This window comes from Tachysurus vachellii, chromosome 8 (genome assembly GCF_030014155.1).
Source record: "Tachysurus vachellii isolate PV-2020 chromosome 8, HZAU_Pvac_v1, whole genome shotgun sequence".
In the NCBI taxonomy this organism is placed as follows: Eukaryota; Metazoa; Chordata; class Actinopteri; order Siluriformes; family Bagridae; genus Tachysurus; species Tachysurus vachellii.
The window spans coordinates 3,372,501-3,397,322 of NC_083467.1; the positions used below are offsets into that span (position 1 = coordinate 3,372,501).

The 24,822-nt window shown below is 40.2% G+C and overlaps 1 protein-coding gene across 1 annotated transcript in view; it reads left to right on the forward strand.

Moving 5' to 3' along the window:
- The window catches only part of cntnap5a (contactin associated protein family member 5a), a 124,210-nt gene that overhangs the window by 942 nt on the left and 98,446 nt on the right, over positions 1–24,822 (forward strand). The window lies entirely within an intron of this gene.

The following is a 24,822-nucleotide window of genomic DNA, read 5'->3' on the forward strand; positions in this document are numbered from 1 at the left end:
CTCATCCGTCTTTTGCATGGCTCTTCCCCCCCTTCCCCAGGGGGTGGTAATAGTGAGCTATAACAGCGGGGCACAGCCAGGTGCTTTCCACCCAAGGGATCGACAAAGGCCGAGTCCCAAACGCACCGTGTTCCCTACATCTGTGCACTGCGCGCAGGAGGGATGAAATAATGCAGTCCTACACAAAGCACGCGCTATATGTACAATAATGAGTCGTTTGGGGTTCGTTCAGGACCTCAGGACGCAGTGCTAATAATATTGAGAGAGAGAGAGAGAGAGAGAGAGAGAGAGAGAGGTAAAAAAACAATCCGGTGCAGGGAAGGAAAGTTTCTTGGGGAAAAAAATGGATGGAAATCCTTCATCACCTGCTTCTGAAGGCTATTGGAAAAAAATATCTTTGCAAACTATCTATTTAAAAAAAATCAGCTGCACAAGTTGTTGTTTAAAAGAATAAACTAAACTACGCACTAAACTTTATCTCTGCATTTTGCTGAGGTGGTACTGTTAAAGAAAAAAAAAAAGTCTCAATATCACAGTCACAGTCCTTTAATGCACCTCAAATCTTTACTTAACGTACACAACCTCAACATTTCCAGGTCAGAGATACATATTAAATATAAAATACAAAAGATAAGGAAAGGAAAGCTTTACAGTTTAGTATCCCTTTCTTTTCCCTCTCAGAATGTTATCCAGACAGCAAGAGAGTAAACAGTAAGGATAATAAAAAGCCTAGTGCATAATCGAAAAATCACTCTTTCTACCCAAACCTTTCCATCAAGCCCAAACCCTCTGAAAATTCTGCAGTAATATCAAGTAATCAAGCAGAGACTACATCCAATATTTGCGGAAGGATCAAATCTCATTTGTCTGCAAATCGCAGCTCTACAATCCCCAAAATATGACAGAACAGGAACGATAAAAACCTCCTCCATCATTTATGAGCCCCTACAATCCCTGCTGACAGGATCGGATGAAACAGCCAGGACAAGCAAAATGGATGCTCTCAGGTTTACCACAAAGACATTAAAGAGTAAAGCCTCGGCCGTGTCGTGTGTGTCAGGTGACAGAGATAATGGCCGTCTGCTGTCTCTCCGCAAGCGTCCAACGTCTCCGAGTGGCCTAACGAGGGGATGTCCTTTCAGATCCGATGTCCTCGCTAAGGCAGCGACATGCACCTTATCAGGAGCTCGGGGACAGATAAGGGTCCCAACATGACATGAGATGGACCTATTTTTTTTGCCAGGACAAACATTTGTGCATTTTAAAAAACAAGATATCAGCTAAGATAAATGTCAAGTTCCAAAGTTTGAACATATACATTTTTCAGTATCATTGAAAGTATTTAAAGAAGTAGATAAAAACTTAAAAAAAAAAAAACTGTTATTGCCCTGGGCACGGTGGCTTAGTGGTTAGCACGTTCGCCTCACACCTCCAGGGTTGGGGGTTCGATTCCCGCCTCTGCCTTGTGTGTGTGGAGTTTGCATGTTCTCCCCGTGCCTCGGGGGTTTCCTCCGGGTACTCCGGTTTCCTCCCCCGGTCCAAAGACATGCATGGTAGGTTGATTGGCATCTCTGGAAAATTGTCCGTAGTGTGTGAGTGCGTGAGTGAATGAGAGAGTGTGTGTGCCCTGCGATGGGTTGGCACTCCGTCCAGGGTTTATCCTGCCTTGATGCCCGATGACGCCTGAGATAGGCACAGGCTCCCCTTGACCCGAGGTAGTTCGGATAAGCGGTAGAAGATGAGTGAGTGAGTGAGTGAGAGTGTTATTGCACTGACTCTGTGGACATGCTTGTTCTATATCGGATTGCAAATCCTCCGTCTCTCCTCTGAAATGAATGCAGAATCAAGCAAACTCCAAGATATTCGTAAGAGCGTGCGATTACTTTAAAATGATCATAGATATTCTGCGGATTTGAGCTGAGACTCGCATGTGACCTCACAACACGCATTCACGTGACCTGAACATGAGAACAGCTGTAATAGAAAGACATGACATGCATCTTCACCAGTAAGAGTTTAAAAGAATTACAATTCTACTCTACTTGCAATTTCACTAATTCTACCAATTCAAGTAGATTTCCAAGAAAAAAAGAGCACAAAATCTGATCAAGTTGCATAAAAAAAAAAAATGTAAAAAATCATACAATTATTTTTTTTTTAAACAATTTCTGTCTAAAGCAATACCAAATTCTTGGTGGGACTAAGAGGGGAATTATCAAATTCAAGTGGAACTTTTTGACCTCAATTTCCCAATATAACAGAACTAGAAATATGCATCTAATTTTTCCTTTTTCCTGAAATTCTTTCAAAAACCTTCAGCTTACCGAAGTCCACATTATTTACTGTATTGTGTATTTTTTTTTTTTTTACTCCAGCTTCCAGATTATTTTCACAGATCTTTTTTTACCCGTAGTCCATTCCTCTAGTCAGGGCTGCATTTGTGTGGTATTCGTTTGCGGCCTTTTATTAGTTCCTTTGTAGCAGTCAGTCACGCATCATGGAGCTGAAAAAAAAAAAATCAATAATTCTAAAAGCTTACAGAATCACATAGAAGGCTGCCAAGCATTTAAAACAAGTGTTAGATTAACTTTGGTGACAGCTGGGAGATTATGAGCAAGGGTTCATCAGCTCCAGCCCTGGAGGACCTGGACTTTCCCTATAACTAACTAACTGCTGAGCTGAATCAGGGCTTTTGTGAGCAGGAAAATCAGTAAACTGTCTTGGAGTGGAATTGAATGCTTTTGACTAGAACATGAGCTGAATCTTAACTTCCTTTACATTACAGTATTTACTGTGAGTATGTGGATGTATATGTATATGTAGATTCATCTGACTGATAACGCCATCAGTTGTTTACCTGTAAGGACAATTAAGTGGTTTCAGTTTAGTCTGAGGTGGGGCACAGTGGCTTATTGGTTATCACGTTCGCCTCACACCTCCAGGGTTGGGGGTTCGATTCCCGCCTCTGCCTTGTGTGTGTGGAGTTTGCATGTTCTCCCCGTGCCTTGGGGGTTTCCTCCGGGTACTCCGGTTTCCTCCCCCGGTCCAAAGACATGCATGGTAGGTTGATTGGCATCTCTGGAAAATTGTCCGTAGTGTGTGATTGCGTGAGTGAATGAGTGTGTGTGTGTACCCTGCGATGGGTTGGCACTCCGTCCAGGGTGTATCCTGCCTTGATGCCCGATAACGCCTGAGATAGACACAGGCTCCCCGTGACCCGAGGTAGTTCGGATAAGCGGTAGAAGATGAGAGAGAGAGAGAGAGTGAGAGAGTTTAGTCTGAAACAAAGCAGATGAAAAATTGCTATTGTGAAAGCTGTAATGTGGACCGGGGAAACGCACCATGGTACCGAACCTGAAAATACCTGCAGGGGACGTACTGGTACTCGGGGCTGAAATCACTCGGTAAATAAATGACCCGTGTGTGTGTTGTAGTTGATGATGACATCATTATCTCCCACAACACACATGTAGCATGAGTGACAGGGGACACGGAAGAGGTGGGACGTCTCACTGAACATACAGTAATAGCACCAAAAAAAAAGTGATATATATATATATATATATATATATATATATATATATATATATATATATATATATATATATATATAAAACATGAACTAGGTACTACACTGTCAAGCACAAAATACAACCATGGAACATAGGACAGAATTTCTATGCATCTCAAACCACATCCATAGATGTTTCTTTTTTGCCTACACATGTCCAAAAAAAAAAAAAACAACAACCCTTGACAACCCAGCGTCCATTTCTGACACGCCGTCTCAGCTGTGACTGTTTATCACGTCTTCTGGTTACGACCATGTTGTTGTCTGTAACTTTATTAAGTTATTCGGTGCTATTGTAGTGACATCATAGACTTTTGCTTATTATATAAAATTTGCTTATTGCTTATTATATTATATTATATTATATATGTATGATGTATAACATGGCACAACATCTTACAATCCTCACTGTGAATGGGGATTTTAGAGAAGTTGTCTGTTATTGGTGCATTACTGACAGTTCTAATCACGTTCATCACACTATAATGACAAAAGTATGTGCACCCCTGATTATCAGATCATCAGCGTATGTGTTCCTTCAATAAATTTGATCGTTACAATTTCCCTTCACTTTAACGCAACCTGTTCCAGCATGACAACGCCTCTGTGCACAAAGCAAACTGAGCTTCACATGGTGGGTGAAGGTTAATGAAGGTGCACAGAGCCCTGACTCTGAACCTGATTCAAACCAATACTGAACACCTTTGGGATGAACTGGAACCCCGATTGAACCCCAGACGTCCTCAGTGTCTGATCTGACTTATTATGTTCTTGTAACTGGATGAACACAACTCCAAACAGCATCTAATGCAAAGCCTTCCCAGAATCCCTGGAGATTATTATAACAATAAAAAAAAGGGGAATATATCTGAAACGGGAAACATGAGTGAGGTTTACACAGACGGAGAATGACACACAATGGGGAACAGATGTGAGCAATAACGAGGAGCGTTGTCAGGGCAGGGCTAGGACAGGAAGACACCAAGAAGCAAACAGGAACACTGTAGGACATAATCCCACAGAAATTAATTCCACCTCGTTACCCTCGACGATGTGTACAGGCTCGGCTACGCGTAACATCTTTCGACATCATCACAACCGTGTGAAGATAACACACATCTTATCTTCACACAACCCAATAATTATTCATTTCAAGCCTTAATTAGTTCATTAAAGAAGGCATGATTGTTCTCAGAAACCTATTCACAAGTTTCCAGAAAGGCTTCGGGTTGTATAAACATTTACAGCATTTGGCAGGTGCTGTTATCCAGAGCGCCTTCCATTTAGCTCATTTATACAGCTGAGCAAATGAGGGTTTAGGGCCTTGACTAGGGGCCCAGCAGTGGCAGCTTGGTGGCCCTGGGATTAGAACTCATGACCTTCCGATCAGTAATCCAGTACCTTAACCACTAAGCTACCACATTACCACACCAAGCTAATGTAGTAGAATAACGTATAGTCGTCGGAAATCTCAAGCTAAGCTAAGTGAAGCTACAGTATGATGCGAGACAGAGTGCGTGTATATTTATTCCCTGGATGGTGGAGAGATAAACAGATGTATAAATGTATCACGCGAAGATAACATTTTACACCTTTTTCATCAGGACTGTCTTTACAGCACTAGTGAGGCTCACAATTGTGCAGGGATTTGGGTTTAAACTGCAGTCATTCTCTGTGTGTGTGTGTGTGTGTGTGTGTGTGTGTGTGTGATTTAAGAAGGAGGTCATTTGACGTTTGACCATAAAATTAGCATGATAGAGTTGTTCATTTTAGCTTTATAAGGTCAAACATTGGAGGCTTTTAAAAAGCAGCTCCCCTGCTGAGTAGCACCGAACCTCCAGCCGCAGGGGAAGCGGAATATGTTAGAAATCCACGCTCCGAGATTACAGTGTTTATTTCCGTTAATGGAATTTGAATGCTTGATTTTTTTTTTAATTCAAAATCATATGTCATTTTTATCTTATTCGATCAGCATTCTATGGCAAATCGCTAAAAAAATACAAAAAAAATACTGTTCTACTGAGTTATAGTTATGTACTGGAACACTTTTCTCAACAGGGCATAAAGTTAACAAACACACACGTAAAACACACAAACACAAGAAACAACGAACGACTGTAGAAAGACCATAAAAAAACTAAACAAACTATATATACTTATATTTTATTAAATAAATAAACAGGGGGTCACGGTGGCTTAGTGGTTAGCACGTTCGCCTCACACCTCCAGGGTTGGGGGTTCGATTCCCGCCTCCGCCTTGTGTGTGTGGAATTTGCATGTTCTCCCCGTGCCTCGGGGGTTTCCTCCGGGTACTCCGGTTTCCTCCCCCGGTCCAAAGACATGCATGGTAGGTTGATTGGCATCTCTGGAAAAATTGTCTGTAGTGTGTGAGTGAGTGAGTGAGTGAATGAGAGTGTGTGTGTGTACCATGCGATGGGTTGGCACTCCGTCCAGGGTGTATCCTGCTTTGATGCCCGATGACGCCTGAGATAGGCACAGGCTCCCCGTGACCCGAGGTAGGACCCGTGTTAATATAGGATCAGCTTTCCAGCCCTGGAGAGAACTGAAGGAGCGGGAAGTTGGTCACATATTCACAGATTGGAGTTTCCCGAGTCAATAACTCCTGAGCTAAACACTGTTACTACACAAAACGCGGTTGTAGCTGCGTCTCTACATTACTACGATAGAAAAGAGGTGTTATTTGTGTAGTAACAGCGTTTAGCTCAGGAGTTATTGACTCGGGAAACTCCAATCTGTGAATATGCGCACATGCACACATGCGTACTGAACACTCTCTCCGCCTACTGTATATTGACAAGACCCGCCCCATTCTGCTCATTGGCTACACGATTGTTTTGATTTTTGTTTTGTTTGGTGGCCCAATGCAGTTTTCTGAAGCAATTCTCAAACATCGGAGACCCCACCTTTAAGTCGGTCAACTTCATCAAACTTCACGGTCAAACTTAAAAAGACAGAAAAAAGGATTTCCGTGGGGAAATTTTTTCTTGCTTAAAACGTAAAACCTTGTGACAAGCAGTAGCGTGTGTATTTATGCCACAAATATGCAGTGAGAAACAAACTAACCCAGAATCCCTTTCAAATACGGAAATCCCGGCTCTTTATTCCAGATGCGCTCATTACATACCTGTATGTATATACAATTGTGTGTGTGTGTGTGTGTGTGTGTGTGTGTTAATTAATACGACCGATGCACTGTAGCAGGTTTTCCACGATGTTTGTAATAACGTACCAGAAACTCGGCAGTGTACCTGAATGAACCGATCCTGTCTTTAAAGGCAAAGGATGATCACAAGACCTAATATTCAGTGCCTTATTTTTTTTTTTTTCACTAATGTGTTTGCTATATAGACATTACGTGTAATTAACTGGAAGACGGTTGCACTGTGGTCGTATTCGGGTAAATAAAGCTGTGAGAAAACATTCTGTCATCACACACGTACACACACACACACACAAATAATATTCAAAGGAAATCAGTAATGAAAATGTTAGCTCTGATATTCAAGCCTATTTGTAGTGAATATGTAAACAGAAGTATTTTATCATCTATATAAAATCAATCTTTTATCATTAAAAAAAAAAATGGTAACGTATGCTATCGGTGTGTGGTAACTCGGGCAACAGGCTCTGTATCTACAGTAGATCAGTGGGGTCATTTTGTATAAGTGTAGAAATTCGTGCTGACATGAATACACGTATTAACTCTTTAATCCTGTAAGAAAGTCTGACGTACAAGCGATCGCTACGAATGGAAGGGATGAAAGTGTAATGAGAGCGCTTTCACCTTTTGACTACCGTACAACGTTTATTCAGTCGAGTTCCCCGAAAAGCCTTGAAGCCGAGACGCGACTCTGTAACCTTGGAACACCGTGTTCAATAGATGCTGCCCAACAGTGATGTGCATCACGACATGAATGCATTTTCATTAGAAAGTATGGATACCTGTTCGGTAGGGCAGATAGTGTAAAGGAATTAAGAGAGTAGGGGGAAAGGAGGAAGAAGAAGAAGAGGAAGAAGAAGAAGGCAAGGTTGGTTGCAGATTTGAATAATACATGACATTCACTTACTAAGGAACAGTTAATCAAAAGAGTGCAATTCCTTCATGATCCACAGTAAGATCCACAGCTAATCGTGGTTTTATTTGTCAAACACACTGTAAGGAACAACCGCTTTAAAATAAAACGTCATTAACAATAAGAAACGAATAGAAATAGAACAAAAAAAAACAAAACTTTTTATCTAAACTCTACAGTATAGTTATAAAAGACAAATGAGTATTTTTTTAGTCAGTTTTTTTTTCCTTAAGGTTTCTTCCTCATGTCCTCTCAGGGAGTTGTTCTCTCGTTTAGGATCAATTTATCCATCGTTCCAGAGAGTTTCATAACAGAGATTGTTTCTCTAGAACTCTCTGTTCCAGGTAACTGCTCTGTTTATGTATTGGGAAATATCCATCAATCTTCTGTAGAATTTATCCTACATGGGGTCACGAGTAACCTGGAGTCTATACAAGGGGCCATTCCAGATGGGGTGCCAAAACTTTTGCAGAGCATAATGACACACTCCAGACAGCTTCAAGATATCTATCCGTATGGGGAGGAAACCAGAGTACTTGAACCCCTAAAGCATTTGGAGAACATGCAAACTCCACACACACACCCACACACAAAAGATGGAGGTGGGAATCAAACCTCCAACCCACGAGACGCAAACCCGATGAGCCGTAACCCTCTGTTCCCCTCCGCTGGGAAATTTAACTAACATTAACATTTCTAGTGGAGACCAATTCAGCTGCATTCTGATATCTGTAGAACTAAACAGATGACATCGTGTTACGTAAGGAATAACACACGACAGATCTACCGCAGTTATAGCATCAGAGTGGATTATTTTCATTCAACCACATGCTTTGGTGAATGTTATTATTAATGTTAAAGATGCCCTGCCACACGTATTTCATTACTTTTGTGGTAATGTCTGAAGTTTACCATGGACTCTGTAACTTTTTTTGTGGAAATAATGCCTTGGTTACCTTGTTTCAAGCCATTCTAGTGTGGTATAGAAGGAAGCCTGCAGGAAGACTCGGCTCGATTTGCGCCAGTTCTCGTGAATATTCAAATGAGCTATGCTGCTTGGCTCGGATTGGCTAACCGCTAGGATATGAGAGCATGACTATTCATTCACCCAGCGCAATAAGTAGCCTAGGCTAGAGGAAATTTGTTTACAATCACCTTGAATTGCGGCAGAACGTCTTCTTCACAAGCCCGTTGACGTTCAGCCATCCTTGCTGTATAGGAAACTCACTGAGCTACACGAATTCTGGGGGTGCGGTCTCAAGTGGTAGAGCTCATGAATAGTAATGAGCTCAGTCACTCTGACATCAGAGTGACCAGCTTTTCTAACTGACCTGATTTCTCCCCTTATTTCTTTTAAGTGGCTAGAACTGCCCGGGGAGGTAGCAGTTCGTTTTCACAAACACAAACACATATGGACCTAACACACGGTTTTGTGTGGAAGGGCACCTTTAACTTATACCAATTACATATACGTATATAAATATGACTAAAAATAGTTGCTTCCTTACTCACCAGCCTGTGAGATTATTTATTTATTTATTTGTTTATTTATTTATTTATTTTTCTCCATCTTGATGTTAATAAGACATAGACATGCTCCCAAGACACTAATACTAACATGTAATTTCCCCTAAAGACTTTCCTGTGTTGGGATTAGATGATTAAGACTGAGACTGAGATTAGAAGCTTCTTCCATAAATGTTAAATAAACACCAACACGAAGATATACTATATCAACAATTTGTGTTTCCGAGTCCTAATTTCTGAGCTGTCGCTATAGAAACAATGATGTATTCGAACAAGGGCATTCATTTTTGAAAGTATACTGAAGTACGAAGTTAATCCACGGCATATGACTAATCAGATTCAAGAAATGAACTGCGCTGTATTATAAAAGCCTGTGGCACTGTGTGTGTGTGTGTGTGTGTGTGTGTGTGTGTGTGTGTGTGTGTAAGATTTAACGCTTATACAGTATGTCCTACAAGATGATGCAATCTGCACTATACAAGATTACTAACAGTAATCTGTGGCATGTAACAGATTTCCGTACATAAGCTGTTCATAATTTCATCAGTAAAGAACGTCCTCGATCTTAGAGATGGATTGATAGATAACTCTATAAAGAAGTTCTACGATAACACTCAGGTCAGATAGCGATTGATTTGGAACACGTGATCAGCGCAGTGTCACGACGCTTGTATCACGATCGAGACGATTCGCTCATACGTCTGCGTTTCGAAGCGAAACTCAGAGTTGAATTTTACCTTAAAAGCATTAGCATCTCTCTCTTACTCTCTCTCTTTCTCTCTCTCTCTCTCTCTCTCTCTCTAGCATTTTTCTTATTCACAGTTCTAAAGCCTAGGTGCTGTTTTGTACTCTGCACTCCACTGTGCTTTTTTTCTCCAATAGCTTTCAGAATGGACACCAAAAAAAAAAGGGACTATTTTCTCAGAAAGAAATGTTCGAGATGAATGACACAGCGTTACTGTACCGAGGAGTATTTATGAGTGCAGAGTAAGAACGTAAACGTGGAATTAAGGTAGATATTGTACACCAGAAGCGCTTAAAGACAACAGGGCTTTTTACACTGCGCTTAATCTCAGGATATCATCAGCCCCATGTAGAGGAACGTTTCTTATAGTATGTGTAATTTTATGAAACCTTGCTATGAAGATTATAATTTTAAAGCCACGTCGCAGCGCCGAAGGTGTACAGGGTGAAACGGTGCGTTGTTCGAACGGCTTGTTGCCTAGCAACAGACACCCAATCGGAAACTGAACGACGTGTGCCTCATAATCACACGATAACCAAGACGTAGCAACGTAGATAACGATACCTGCTCGTGAGCAGAACCGCAGACCTGAACTTTATTATATCACTGATTTGAAAGTGTGAGAAAGCGGAATCATGCTGGATTTATCCAATCAGGGTTGCTGACATGTAAATATGCAAATAAGAAGAAGGATATTCCAGGGTTTAGGGATATACAGTGTGAAACGTCAGACGATGAAGAACGTGTTATTATGAATAACGGCCTTTCTGATCTATCGGGCGTTCGATCCTGATTTAAAAAAATAATAATTTTTTAACGGATAAGATCCTGTTGTTATTTACAGTTCCGACTTTCTTTCACACTCCGCCGATCACAACGAGCAGAGGTTTTTCCGCAGACCGAGCTAGGCGGACGTGCGTCCTTTTGTTTACCGCCACGTCGTCATCAGATAACATTCGGTGATGGATTCGTGAAAATTATCTCTCTGCTCTATAATGAACCAGCTCAGCCCTCTGGCTGCCAATTTGTGTGACTAGACATCAGTCATGGATGAGGTAGTCTCATTTTCCAAATTAATTATCAAAATGCGCATTAAATTACAGTTCAGTTCCTTACAAGAAAAGAAAGAAAGAAAGAAAAGAAAGAAAAAGAAAAGAAAAAGAAAAACCCAACCAGAACTACACAATGAATAAATCTATGTGATCCAAGATTGTTTTTTTTTTTTTTTTTTGTTATGTGATCATTCTCACACTCTTGCTGCATCAAGTAAGCAGTTTAATCAATTAGATTAACAGCCTAGATTTCATTACACCAGGAGCACAGAGTGTGATGATGTATAATACAGACAGTATTAATGATATCTGATGATCTAGCATGAGGAAATATCTACAGCATTACAGCATATCATACACACTTTATATGAGCTGCACAGTCATGTGATCATGTGACGGATTTCTGTTTTATATATACAGTATATATGCAAAAGAGGAGTAGAGCTTTGTCGCGCCGTGTGTCCGTCGGTGCATGAGAGAGAAAATCTCGAGCATCCTGAAAGCGACAGATTTACGGGAGCATCGATTTGGACGCGATGCGATGAACCTAAAAAGAAAGGATCCGGTGTTGAGTTTCAGGCGTGAAGATGGAAAGTAAGAAAGAGTAAAATGGGATTTATAAACGATATATAATTATATCGTTCCATAATGTCCAGGATTCTGGAGACGTAGCACTTAATTCTGTCCTCGAACTCAGTTTGGAGCTAAATATCTAAAAGGAAGAAGAGAAATTGTCCTCCTCTTATATACAGTATATACTGTACATATGTTTCACTTCCTGCAGGATCAATTCAGGATCGGATCACTTTCTCACGACGGTTAAACCAACCTGAAGTGATACATTTACCAGGGTGCAGTTTAAAAAATGTGATTCCTGAAGTGAAAGCTTTAAAATCCTGGATCGAAATGTTTAAAACCAAACACTGCTTAATGCCCCGTTAACGTCTATTATTGACCACGTTGACTAAACATGAGCAGAAACTAAACGACGAAGTATTTCATACTACAAATACTACAGTATTAGAAGAAACATTTCTATGTACTGTAGAAACCTTTTTAAGGGTTTCTTTGTAGCCTGTGAAAAGATTCTATATAGATATTTGAATGGGTTCATTCATTTCTAATGTGTCGAGTAATTTCTTGTTATCTATTAATTCATTCATTCATTCATTTTCTACCACTTATCCGAACTACCTCGGGTCACGGGGAGCCTGTGCCTATCTCAGGCGTCATCGGGCATCAAGGCAGGATACACCCTGGACGTAGTGCCAACCCATCGCAGGGCACACACACACACTCTCATTTACTCACGCACTCACACACTACGGACAATTTTCCAGAGATGCCAATCAACCTACCATGCATGTCTTTGGACTGGGGGAGGAAACCGGAGTACCCGGAGGAAACCCCCGAGGCACGGGGAGAACATGCAAACTCCACACACACAAGGTGGAGGCGGGAATCGAACCCCCAACCCTGGAGGTGTGAGGCCAACGTTCTAACCACTAAGCCACCGTGCCCCGTTATCTATTAATAATAATAATATTATTAATAATAATAATAATAATAATAATACAATGCCAGTGAGCAGTGTACAAGGCAAGAAGTATGTTCAAAATCTAGCAGAAATACATACATTAATACATACATTTTAGCTACTGTAGGTTTTTAAAGGGTTTCTGGATTAAAGAACCATAAATGAAGAACCCCACGGTTCTATCTAAACCTAATATACGTTTCTATATAATATATAGCTTTATTTTTATATAATATATAGCTTTATTTATTTATTTTTTTTTTTTGGGAAGTAAAACTGCAATCAAGATTCCTATTTGCTCTAAAGATGACATTCTGATGCACATGGATTTCTAAAATTTGCATATTCATGAAGCGTGTATGAATATACACGCTGTCATGAATTTAGCGTATACTGTATAAGGTCAGTTACCAGCTTTTTTTTTTTTTATTTACTACCCCTAACACTGAGTCGTAAATACTATCGATAACAACAGGGAACAACAATAAGGGAACAAACAATGTAAAAGATCTGTACTTTTTTTATTGATTGTAATGACTTTTTTTTTTTTTTAAAAAAAAAGGAGGTCAATTACAGCACATTTATTGCCCACTGCTACTGTAAGTACAGAACAGACCCCGAGACGTACGTGTACGATGACATTTCAGCTTTTCCTTAACAGCAAAGTATAAAGGGCCCTCGTTTTTTTTTTTTCTCCAGAAGCGTATTTAAGGCACTCAGAGCTGAAGTGCCATTTGGGTTTTGAAGTACTCACGTAGAGCGACATTCTCAGTGGCGTCCTCTCTGAATGCGCCGAGCTGCAGCTTTGTTGCAGCATTTCTCTCTGTCTGTGCGGTACTCGGAGCTTACGTCTAATTCCAGGACAATAAAACGCACCGTGCTCTCCTGTGACATTTTTATTCTGTATCCACGTACTGTACAAAGCCTTAAAATCTGTTCAAATTCCCAAAATTAAATACACAATGTTTAATGTGGACAATGGAAGCATGTGGACAGCAAGCATTTAGCACATTATTATAATTCTGGATTCAGCAAAGGCTTTAATTCAGTCCCACCAGGTTCTTGCGAAAATCTGCGATGCAACTTGATTTTTTTTTTCTGCTTTTTATTTCAAATGTAATGTCTTTCTATTATAGCGGTATATATGTTTGACGATCGGCGTGGTGATATGCAGAGATGGGGGACTCGAGTCATATGACTTGACTCGAGTCAGACTTAAGTCGCAGATTTGAGACTTGAGACTTGCTTGACAAATATTAAAAAAAGACTCGACTTTGACTTGACATTCATGACTCGAGACTTGACTCAGACTTGAGTTAAATGGCTCAGAGATGGGGGACTCGACTTGACTCGAGTCACTTAAGTCGCAAATTTGCGACTTGCGTGACAATCATGGCTTGAGTCCTGACTCGACTCTGACTTGACATTCATGACTTGAGACTTGACTCAGACTTGAGTTAAATGACTCAGAGATGGGGGACTCGACTTGACTCGAGTCAGACTTAAGTCGCAAATTTGAGACTTGAGACTTGCTTGACAATCATGACTTGAGTCCTGACTCGACTTTGACTTGACATTCATGACTTGAGACTTACTTGTGACTTGCACATGTGTGACTTACTCCCACCTCTGGTGATATGATGTCACAGGACACGTCTCGGCTCAAATCCGCATAAAATCCGTGCAGCGGAAGTGAGGAAAATCCTCAGTAGACACCATAACCCCAGCTTGTTCATGCGACTATCCGACCAGCCAATCGCGTGGCAGCGGCGTGATGCATGAAATCATAGCGATAGAGGTCAAAAGCTACAGTTATGGCACGTGAAATATCAGAATGGGGAAAACTTGATCTCAGTGACTTTGATCGTGGAATGTTTGATGGTGTGAGACAGGCTGATATCAGAAAATCTCCTGGGAATTTCTCTCTCTCACTCACACACACACACACACACACACACACAAAACAATATCTATAGTTCACACAGAATGGAACCAGGTTGTTTGTTGTTGATGTGTAAGAGGAGAGCTCTGAGGAGATGGAGAGGCTGGTTCGAGCTCACAGGACATCTATAGTCTGTATAAGAATCACTCTTTACAAATGTAGCATGGAGAAAAGCATCTCAGAACAACAACAACAGCAAAAAAAAACCTTATCCAGCGTGACTTACATTCATAAAACATAACTGAGCAATTGAGGGTTCAGGGCCTTGCTCAGGGGCCCAGCAGTGGCAGCCTGGTGGACCTGAGATTCGAGCTCATAACCTTCTAATCGGTCGTCCAACACATAAACCGCTAAGCTCAAACATCTGACTATTAAGCTAGTAACATATACACTGGGGATAAGGAAGTAGTGTCCTGATTAAAGCTTTGTAGCCTAAAAAGAAGAAAATCTTCACACAAACTTCATACTTTCGTGTTCCACAGACAAACACACAGCCATTTGAAAGACGGATTTTTTTCCAATCCTTTAAACAGATTCTGATTTTAATTTTATTCTTAGACTTTTCTGTTTAAGGCCATCGAATGAGTCGAGTGCAATTCTGCTTTAGTGTAGTGTACAAAGTCTGGTATGCTGTCTGGTATATATATATATATATATATATGTAGGAAAAAGCAAAAGAAAACTCAATACGAGTGTAAAAATCTATAAAATCTTATTTAATACTAATCCACCGGTGCTTGAAAATCTACTGAGACGCACTTAATTGATATCGTGCGCATTTGGGGAAAGAAGAAAAAAAAAGGAAGTAGGACGCATTATATTTCCCAAGCAGGGTTCTCCGGAAAAAAAAAAAAAAAATTAAATAAATAAATAAAGTGAGAAAAACAGTGAAATTCAAAGAGCTGAGGAAAGGTTAAAAGGACATTTTCATCCATTATTTGAAAATTGTTCTTTCCGAGCCGCTCCGAACCAATCCTGGCGTTCCTGCTAAGACCGCGTATGATTCGACACAAATTGCCACTTTGTCCGCACCCTTTGGCCGAGCATCTAGTGAAACTCGAGCGAGTCACAGTCGCTACATCAGCAGAGATATAACTCCACTTTTCTCATTTCGGGCTTAAATGCGAGCCTGCCTGGTGACATTTCCATAAGGCGGAATAGGGGTTCGTGGCGTGTGCCTCGGCAGCGGGAGCTGAAGGGATACGAGCGCTGTAACGAGACTTCCTACTCCCTTTGATGTGATGTTTACCAGAAGCTAATAGGATGGTTATCTTTCTTACTGTGAGGAAGCCAGAGGGCAACCTAGACGTCAGAGCGATACAGGAACACGAGGCATTTTAAACTAGCAATTACAGGAATTAATGATTTTACGCATCCTTTAGTCAATATGCCATATTGTGTTTCCTAATCATGGAGCCTGGCTCGGTCTTTTGCAGACGTTTTTATGGGCGCAAATAACAAAAAGGCCAATAATTAGGTTTGGTAGATCTTTCTAAAGCCTAAGGGCTCTTCAAGATAAATCATCAAAACAATAATATGAGAATAATCCAATCGAAGAGAAGAGTAATAAAAGACACAAACACAAAAGCGACATCGAGTGATCGGAAACGACGTGATCATGTGACTCGGTCTTATCATCTGTCATCTTAATCATCGTTATCATCGCTATCATGTTTATCTAAGCACAACAGGATTATTAAATGAAGTCTAAAAGTCTTGTGTTTTTATTTTCTCTTTGCAAACCGCTAATCTAAGGCCGCTAACTCTGGAGGTCATAAGGTCGGAGAGTTTTGAGAGAAAATGCAGCGTTACGTTTCATTATGCTACCGCTTACGCTACATTTAATTGAATTGTTCTATTAAGTCGAATAGAATGTGCAGTAGAATTGTGTAGAAGAATACAACGCTGACTCAACCCTATTGACCGGATCGGATGATTTTTTTTTTCCCCTGGACAACATGTTCTGAGCTTGAAAGGCATACTACTTAGTTAGCAGATAGTCGCTGTACAGTATATGGTCCTGGCATAGACTTTTTTTTTAAAAACAGCTTAACGGATCTGCTTGTTTTGTCCTTCGCTACTTCTTAAATGAAATTCCATCAGATTGCAACGACGTCTTGGTTTTTGCCTCAGTTGCGTTTTACAGTCCCTCCAGCATCCAAGTGGTCATCTATCAAACTTCACTTGAGCTAATAAAGCAGTGAAACAGCCCTCAGGTTGCTGAGAAATAGCAGGGAGCGCCTGGGGCCTGTTAAAATCCGTCCCGCAAAGCTGCTTTAATCCGACGGTTTCTAACACTTTCTTCTTTTTTTTCTTCTCCCCTCACTTCTTTTATTGTCACGTAAACAAATGCTCTTTCCCAATGGCATTTCTGTCACTCCGGTCTAAGCAAAAATACAAGTCTCTGCCTTGCGTCCTCTTTCCCCTCTCTATGACGTGTCAATAATATTCCAGCGCTTTCTCTTTATCATGATTTCATATGTATAGCTTGCTATCGAGTGTCTACAGAGCACCGTCCTCGTCCTCTGGCTTCTGGCTGCGGCGGGAACCCTGAGATACTGTTACGCCGTATAAGAAGGCCTTGTGGCGCTGTAATTTATCTTTATCACCTAGTTTCAAGGCTCAAGGCTACGCCTTTTCATTTTCCAGGCCTCGCTTAGGAGCACTTGAGAAATCTGCAATTTGCTCATGAGCGGTGCTAACACTTTAGGGGGCACGTTTCTATTCACGGCCTCTTCGAACGCCGTCCTTATTGGGGCTCCAAACAAGGCAAAAAAATCGTGATTGTGGTTTAGCGGAAAACGAGAAAGAGAGGACGAGGGGAAAGAAATGGCTCGGCAGGGGAGAAGCCAAGCAATTTGCAGGTGTCGTTCAATCTGATCTCCGGGCAGATGAGCGGTGTTTTTTTTTTTTTTGGGTGAGCGTGCTGACTAATGAGCACATACCGGTCTGAGGTATAAAACAATTGGCCGTCAGAGTTATTAATGGAAAAAATATGAAAAGGGAATATTATGATGTGGCCAACTGAATTTGGTTCCCCATGGAGAAATGGCTTTCTGGTAAATGCTGATTTTCTTTACTATTCTAGACGTGCTACATTTACAGAATTTGGTAGACGCCCTTATAGAGTGCGACTTCTACACAACTGAGCAAATGAGAATTAGGGGCCTTGTTCAGGGGCCCAGCAGTGGCAGCTTTGTGGTCCTGGGATTCAAACTCACAACTTTCTGATTTGTAGTCCAACACCTTAACCACTAAGCTCCCACATCCCCTACATGTATCCAGTGACAACAGTCAGTGTGCTTATTGTCTGTATTTGCATCAGGGTTAATCCTGGTGTCTCATTCCACTTCTTCCTGTTTCTATGTCCAGCTCTTCATTATTCTCTTTCACGCGATCAATAAAGTATCTGTCTTACTTTATAAATCTGTCTCCGCTGCCGTTACAGATTGACCAGGCAATTGGGTGTCGCTTCATTTGTGCCTCTGTTTACAGTAACACAATCAATTACTTGGAATCACAAAACGATGTCCGAGGAATCCTGACAGACGCTCTCTCTGGAAAAAGAACACGAAAAGATCGCCGTAGGTCCGGTAAGAGGCTGGCCTCTTCGACAGGAACCTGCTTTCATGTCTCTGTGATTAATGTGAATCTCGGAAAAACAAAGATCACCCGCCTCCATTTTTAACGCTAGTGGAACACTTCTGCCCTCATACCCTTCAGCGACTGTCCTTCTCATTAATTCCGAGCTCCTCGTGAGACACCATCTACCCAGAAATAAGCACAGCTGGTGTCATCTAAATCTGAAAAAAAAAAAGAAAAAAAAAAAACATACTCAAACATTCAGTGCTGGAGATTAAATGAGCAGTTCATCAGGGCTTTATGAGCAAACGTTAGCAAACAGCACGTAAATATATATGGGACAAAATATACAAACTAAAGCATTTTTTTCTGGCTAAATAAAAATACTGTTTACACTGTAAAAAAACTGGCAGCCGGGTTGCCAGTCCCTCAACATTTACAACAATCACAGTCAATTACACTATCGTTGTTTACAGCAATACACCGCGTCTAACGTTCCTCCAAAAGCAAACAGACAGTACAACAAAGGCGTTGAACTGAGAAGGAAGTTTATCAGAATTACATTTTAAAATGAAACAACACACGAAGAAAAACGTGAAATATCAATGTAACCGTATCTAGAGCCAAGAACAGAGTCATCCATTTGTATAGGAAGTAGCAAAACTGCAGGTCAAAGGTCAAGCCCTTTTAGTGAACCCAGGTAAACTTCCAATAAATTCTGGGTTACTGTATTAAGATACAGATGAACAATTATTTCTCTTTTTGTTCAATTTTGTTCAAGACCCACAGACGAATCAAATACACATTGAAGGTGGAATCATTCCCATCATTACATTAAACCCCAGAGAGACCTAGAAACCTCTAGAAATTGAAAAGACCGTGGGAAAAGAAAAAAAAAAAATCAAAAATCAATCCCAGAATGCAACACTGTTTTATAATGGAGCTGACTGAAAAAAAAAAAATTGTATATTTACAACCATTATTTTAAAAGATACAGCATGTTTATACAGTCATATACTTATATTTATATTTTCTATAATTATATTTTATATTACATAATTATATTTTATAAAGGAGCTGACGGAAAAAATAAATATACATTATATTTATTTATTTTATATATACATATATATATATATATATATATATATATATATATATATATATATATATATATATAGCCATTATTTTATACCCCTGCAAATAAATAAATAAATAAATAAATAAATAAATAAATAAATAATCTCTATGCCTATTTTTAATACATTTTAAAAAATGTAATATTGCAAAATATTAAACACTTTTATTTTGTATTTATTTGTATAATCAATTAATGTATTATTCATATTAATGCAGCATTACTGTATATTGGCTGTTTGTGAGCAAACCTTTACAGTATATTGCAATATTTATGTCATATTTCCTCGTTCCCATGATGTCAAAACGCATCTCGAGCTCGTCCATCCGGTACCGGTGCGAGAACCCAGAATTTTCATCAGACCTTTTAAATATATATAGTTTTAGAGGCTGGAGATTGCTGGGAGGTTTACTGGGCTAGAAATGAGAAATCAGAGAAAACACAGGGGATTGTAAAAATCTCATTTCTTCCACACGAGTGAAAACCTACAAAGGCTGTTGATGTGATGTCTCCAGAAGAGAAGTTCTTACAAAACTATTGATGTATACTGGAGCTGTGAAATGCAAACTCCTTGAGGTGGTTTTAATTCACTTTTTATTTAATTTTCTGTAGTTTTATTTAGATTCTCTGAATTTAGCGTGTGTAACCCAGAAGCACTTTGATAGAACGTTAGAACTTTTCTTTTCTTTTCTTTTTTTTTTTTTGGCCAAGCTGTTAAAATGACTAAAATATAAAATGTCTGTCTCACGTCTACTGGCTGATAAACAACATGAGGTGTCCTTAAATGTTTGGAAGGAACCCCTAAAATGGCATGGGGCATGACAATATATCAAGTGGTCATTTGAGACCTTGCTGCATTCACCTCCACCTATGCAGGGTCATAGGGAGCCTGCAATCTATCCCAGGGGACTCGGGGGACAGGGATCCACCCTGAAGAGGACCCATTTTGGACGCAATACAGATCATTTAGAGATGCTAATCAGACTATGTATGTTATTTGGACTGGGGAGGAAACCAGAGCACCCTGAGGAAACCCCTGAAGCACAGGGAGAACATGCAAACTCCATGCACACAGAGCTTAAATAGGAGTCAAACCCTCAACCCTGGTGGTGCCAAGCAAACATGAGAACCAATAAGTCAGTATATTTTCGCCCATTCACCATTTGAGATTTGTTTTTCCTTTATTTTGTGCTTTGGTCGCGTCCTGAAGAACTTGTGCAGTTTATTTTCTGTGTATTTTTTGCTACACTTATCTTCCACATTCGGCTTCTCCCGTTAAAGGGTCGCCACAGTAAATCATCAGTTTCCACCTAACTCTATCCTCGGCATATTCTCTACTCTTCTCTCTCTGTCAACAAACCCTTCTCCCTCCTCTCCCTCCTCGACCAACAGTAGCCCAATTACTGCCAGCACCCTGTAGAGCAGGGGTGTCAAACTCAAATTCACAGTGGGCCAAAATATAAAACTGAGATAAAGTCACGGGCCAAACTGAATATTTATTGAAAAATTAACTGCAACTGATGTGTAATGTTCAACCATTTTCATATGGAAACAAACTTTAGTTTTGCTTGAACACAGGATTTGGAACAACCAGAGCTTGATATTACAAACACATAAGAAATTAAATTTGAAATAAAAGACACATAGGGGGGCACGGTGGCTTAGTGGTTAGCGTGTTCGCCTCACACCTCCAGGGTTGTGGGTTCGATTCCCGCCTCCGCCTTGTGTGTGTGGAGTTTGCATGTTCTCCCCGTGCCTCGGGGGTTTCCTCCGGGTACTCCGGTTTCCTCCCCCGGTCCAAAGACATGCATGGTAGGTTGATTGGCATCTCTGGAAAATTGTCCGTATTGTGTGAGTGAATGAGAGTGTGTGTGTGTGTGTGTGTGCCCTATGATGGGTTGGCACTCTGTCCAGGGTGTATCCTGCCTTGATGCCCGATGACGCCTGAGATAGGCACAGGCTCCCCGTGACCCGAGGTAGTTCGGATAAGCGGTAGAAAATGAATGAATGAATGAATGAATAAAAGACACATCAGTGGTGTTCATTTCTTATTTAAATAAATAAAATAAATGATGCCTCTCACCGGATCATTTTAAGTTCCTTTTTGAAATGGATCTTTTTCAAAACCAACAACAAAACAAACAAAAATAATAATTTCATTCAATGAAAATCCAACTTTTCGACTAGTGTCTTCTTATGTTATATTCTTTCGTTACAGACACGTTAGCTCTGTTAGCACACAAGACAAACAGGTCTGTCCTTTATATTTGTGAACAGATAATCTGCCTCCCACCTGTCTTGAAAGCTCCTATTGTCCATCTTTCGTTTGGCCATTGTTGTGGAGGGTTGAGTTAACTTGCCCGATGTGACTGTAGCATGGTTGTTAACGACTGTCAACAGAGAATGAGGAGCGCTTGCTGTTCGTGACTACACATCAATACAGTGGCAAGGCATTCTGGGATTTGTAGTATTAGCGGAGCATGCGGCTAGCCAGCTGTAATGCACATTTGATTCACGTGGGCCAAATTATATGATCTCGCGGGCCTGAGTTTGACACCCCTGCTGTAGATCGAAACAGTGCCTCGACCGATCTGGTATGGAATTCCCACTGATGACTCACTTGATTAAATTTGTTTAAAAAGTTTTACACCGGATGGACCCTCTCTATTTTATTTAGGCTTGCGACCGGCACAGAAGTCACTGGCTTGCAACCCTTTTGTGGCTACATTTTTTGCTACATATATCCAATATGGAATTTACATAAATAATACAATGCAATTCCAATCTGCAAATTTGCATGCGTGATTAATTTTCAGCGAAGGAGATGGAGATGATATGATGACTGCAATTATAAAGAAATCTAATTAAATAAAAAAAAAGCCCAGTCTGCCCTTAGCTTCCTAAAAAATAAATGAATAAATAAATAAATAAATAATCACTGACCCTTGTCATATGTTACCGTTAGTTCTGTTATTCTGCTGATTGCTGACTTTAAGTATGTTAAAAAAAAAAAAAAAAAAAAAAGTCAGCCATTTTGTTTGGAGGTCAAAAAGTCCCAGCGTTACGGTCGGCCACCACTTTACGACATGCCAGCTGCCACGAGTGCCTGCATTTAATGTGCTGACAAAAGTGAAATATAATTAATGCGACCGCCGGCTGCGCGGGCTGAGTCACCGCTGCAGTCAGTGAGCTCATTCCACTGTAGGAGTCAATGAGGCCGAAGACGAATGATTTCTCATTGATGTGACAATGGGCAGGGAGGCTTAACGCAATATTGGCAAAAAAAAAATAAAAATAATAAGAAAAACAGGGATGAAAACCCAGAGGTCCCTCAGGGCATTAATTAAACGTGTTTGTAAGAGTGTAGGAGTAAAATGTCCAGTTTCATTTCAATCCATAGGTTTCAGATAAGAGAGGTCAAGCAATGCCTTCGATACAGGTTTTAATTAATTAAAATTAATTTTACACCCCACTGTATAACGTGTATAACATTCACTGAATGAATAAAAAAGAAATATTGTGAAGAACTGAAGAATCCGTGTAAAATTCAGTTAAAAAAAAAATCTCCTAAATTGTGAATGGATTACTTTCTCGCTTCTGCTTAAGACTCTTAATTCCTCTTCAAAACTCATACAAATTCAACCCGTTAGACGTCTTTGACTGCTCTTTAAGCTCTCTGTCCTAATGAAACAGTGTCGGATGATTTAAAACCGAATGAGCGCTTTGCTATTCATGCACATAGAAACTAGTGAGTATAAAGTATTATAATATTATAATTTCATTAAAAAAAATCATAGACCAAATAAACAAAAAAAAAAAGAAAGAAATCCAGCAGCTTCCGAGTACAGTTTTGTAACTGAGGTGATTAATACCGGTACAGAGATGAGCGAGCGTTCGGGTTTTACCTGCAGTAAATTCAAAACACTTCACTTAATGAGGATATCTCGATATAATAACAACAATAACTTCATGCTTTTTCCTCCTCGGTCGTTCCGTAACGAAATTTTCTGTTCCGCTTCGAGAAATAGAAGTGAAACGCAATGCAAACCCGACGTAATTTGTACTTAAGACAGTAACTGTAATGCGATTACAAGAATAGAAAATACAAGGAAAATAATAAGGTAGCGATAACGAGTAACTTGCGTTACTATATTACCCCCTGACACTGCAGGTAATACTGCGAATACCACAAAATTACAACAACTCACAATGAGAGTGAGTCGCTCCAAGTCTGCGCTGTTCTCTAGCTAAAAACTTGTTTATTATGCAAGTGTTCTGTTCTAGAAATATATCAACAATGATGAAAAATACAACCCGATCTCAGACGAGCGATGAGACGATGGTGAGGCAACGATCAGTCGAAGCCAGAACTCATTTCCTGTTGTCTGTAATAATACATTAGAAATAAGCAATGAAATTCATTTTCAATTCAATTTACTTTTATAGCGCTTTTAACAATTGACGTTGTCTATAAGCAGCTTTACATAAGTATGGAATAAAGTACAGAATAGAAATATCAAAGTTGAAATTTTAAAATTCAATTATTTATGTCTAACATTTATCCCTAATGGGGGCACGGTGGCTTAGTAGTTAGCACATTTTTTCCTCACACCTCCAGGGTTGGGGGTTCGATTCCCGCCTCCGCCTTGTGTGTGTGGAGTTTGCATGTTCTCCCCGTGTCTCGGGGGTTTCCTCCGGGTACTCCGGTTTCCTCCCCCGGTCCAAAGACATGCATGGTAGGTTGATTGGCATCTCTGGAAAATTGTGCGATGGGTTGGCACTCCGTCCAGGGTGTATCTTGCCTTGATGCCATGATGGCCAAATCCAAAAAAAAAAAAAAAAAAAAAAGGGTTGGTTGATCCTCCATGCCAGACGTTTAAGCCAGAAAAAGATGGACACTGAACCTTGGACACTGTTAGCTTTGGCAGATCAAGCTGAATTGTTTTAAATATTTAGCTAATTTCTCGTCTCATCCACTGGAGTGTTGTCGGCCATCTTGAAAAGCATCATACCCTGGTAGCCCCGCCCCTTTTCTGATACAATTTATACTACATAGTATAATGTTCGAGTATGGTGATTTGGGACGCAACTCATGCGAAATGTTCTCTGAAAGTAACACTGACTGGACGATTAGATGTATATTAATAATACGCACCGTACTACAGGACGTTCTTTACGTATGAAGAAGTACATGAGTAATGCGACTGATTTAGATGTCACAGTCTGTTTTTCATCTGTCACTTATCAGTAATTCATGAGATACTTTTTATGAAAAAAAACAAAAAAAAACAACAAATATATCTGTGCTTGCTACAAGAGAGAGGGAACACAATGTACCTTCCTTTTTTGTCCCATCTCCATGAAAGCCTTCAAATTTAACGGAGCTTGAGTGACTGATAGGGGGAAGAAACGAACGCGAGAAGGTACCAAATCAAGATAGATGGAATGAGTCGGAGAAAAAGAGTCTAGAGAGATTTGCCTGCGACAGGGTAAATAGCTGAGCAAGTCATGTAAGAGGATAAAGGAGTGTATGTGTGTGTGTGTGTGTTAGGGAAAGAGTCTTTTTTTTTTTTAAATAAGCAAGCAGCCAGACATTCACTCTAGAGATGTGCTGACCCTTTGTCCTTCCCATCA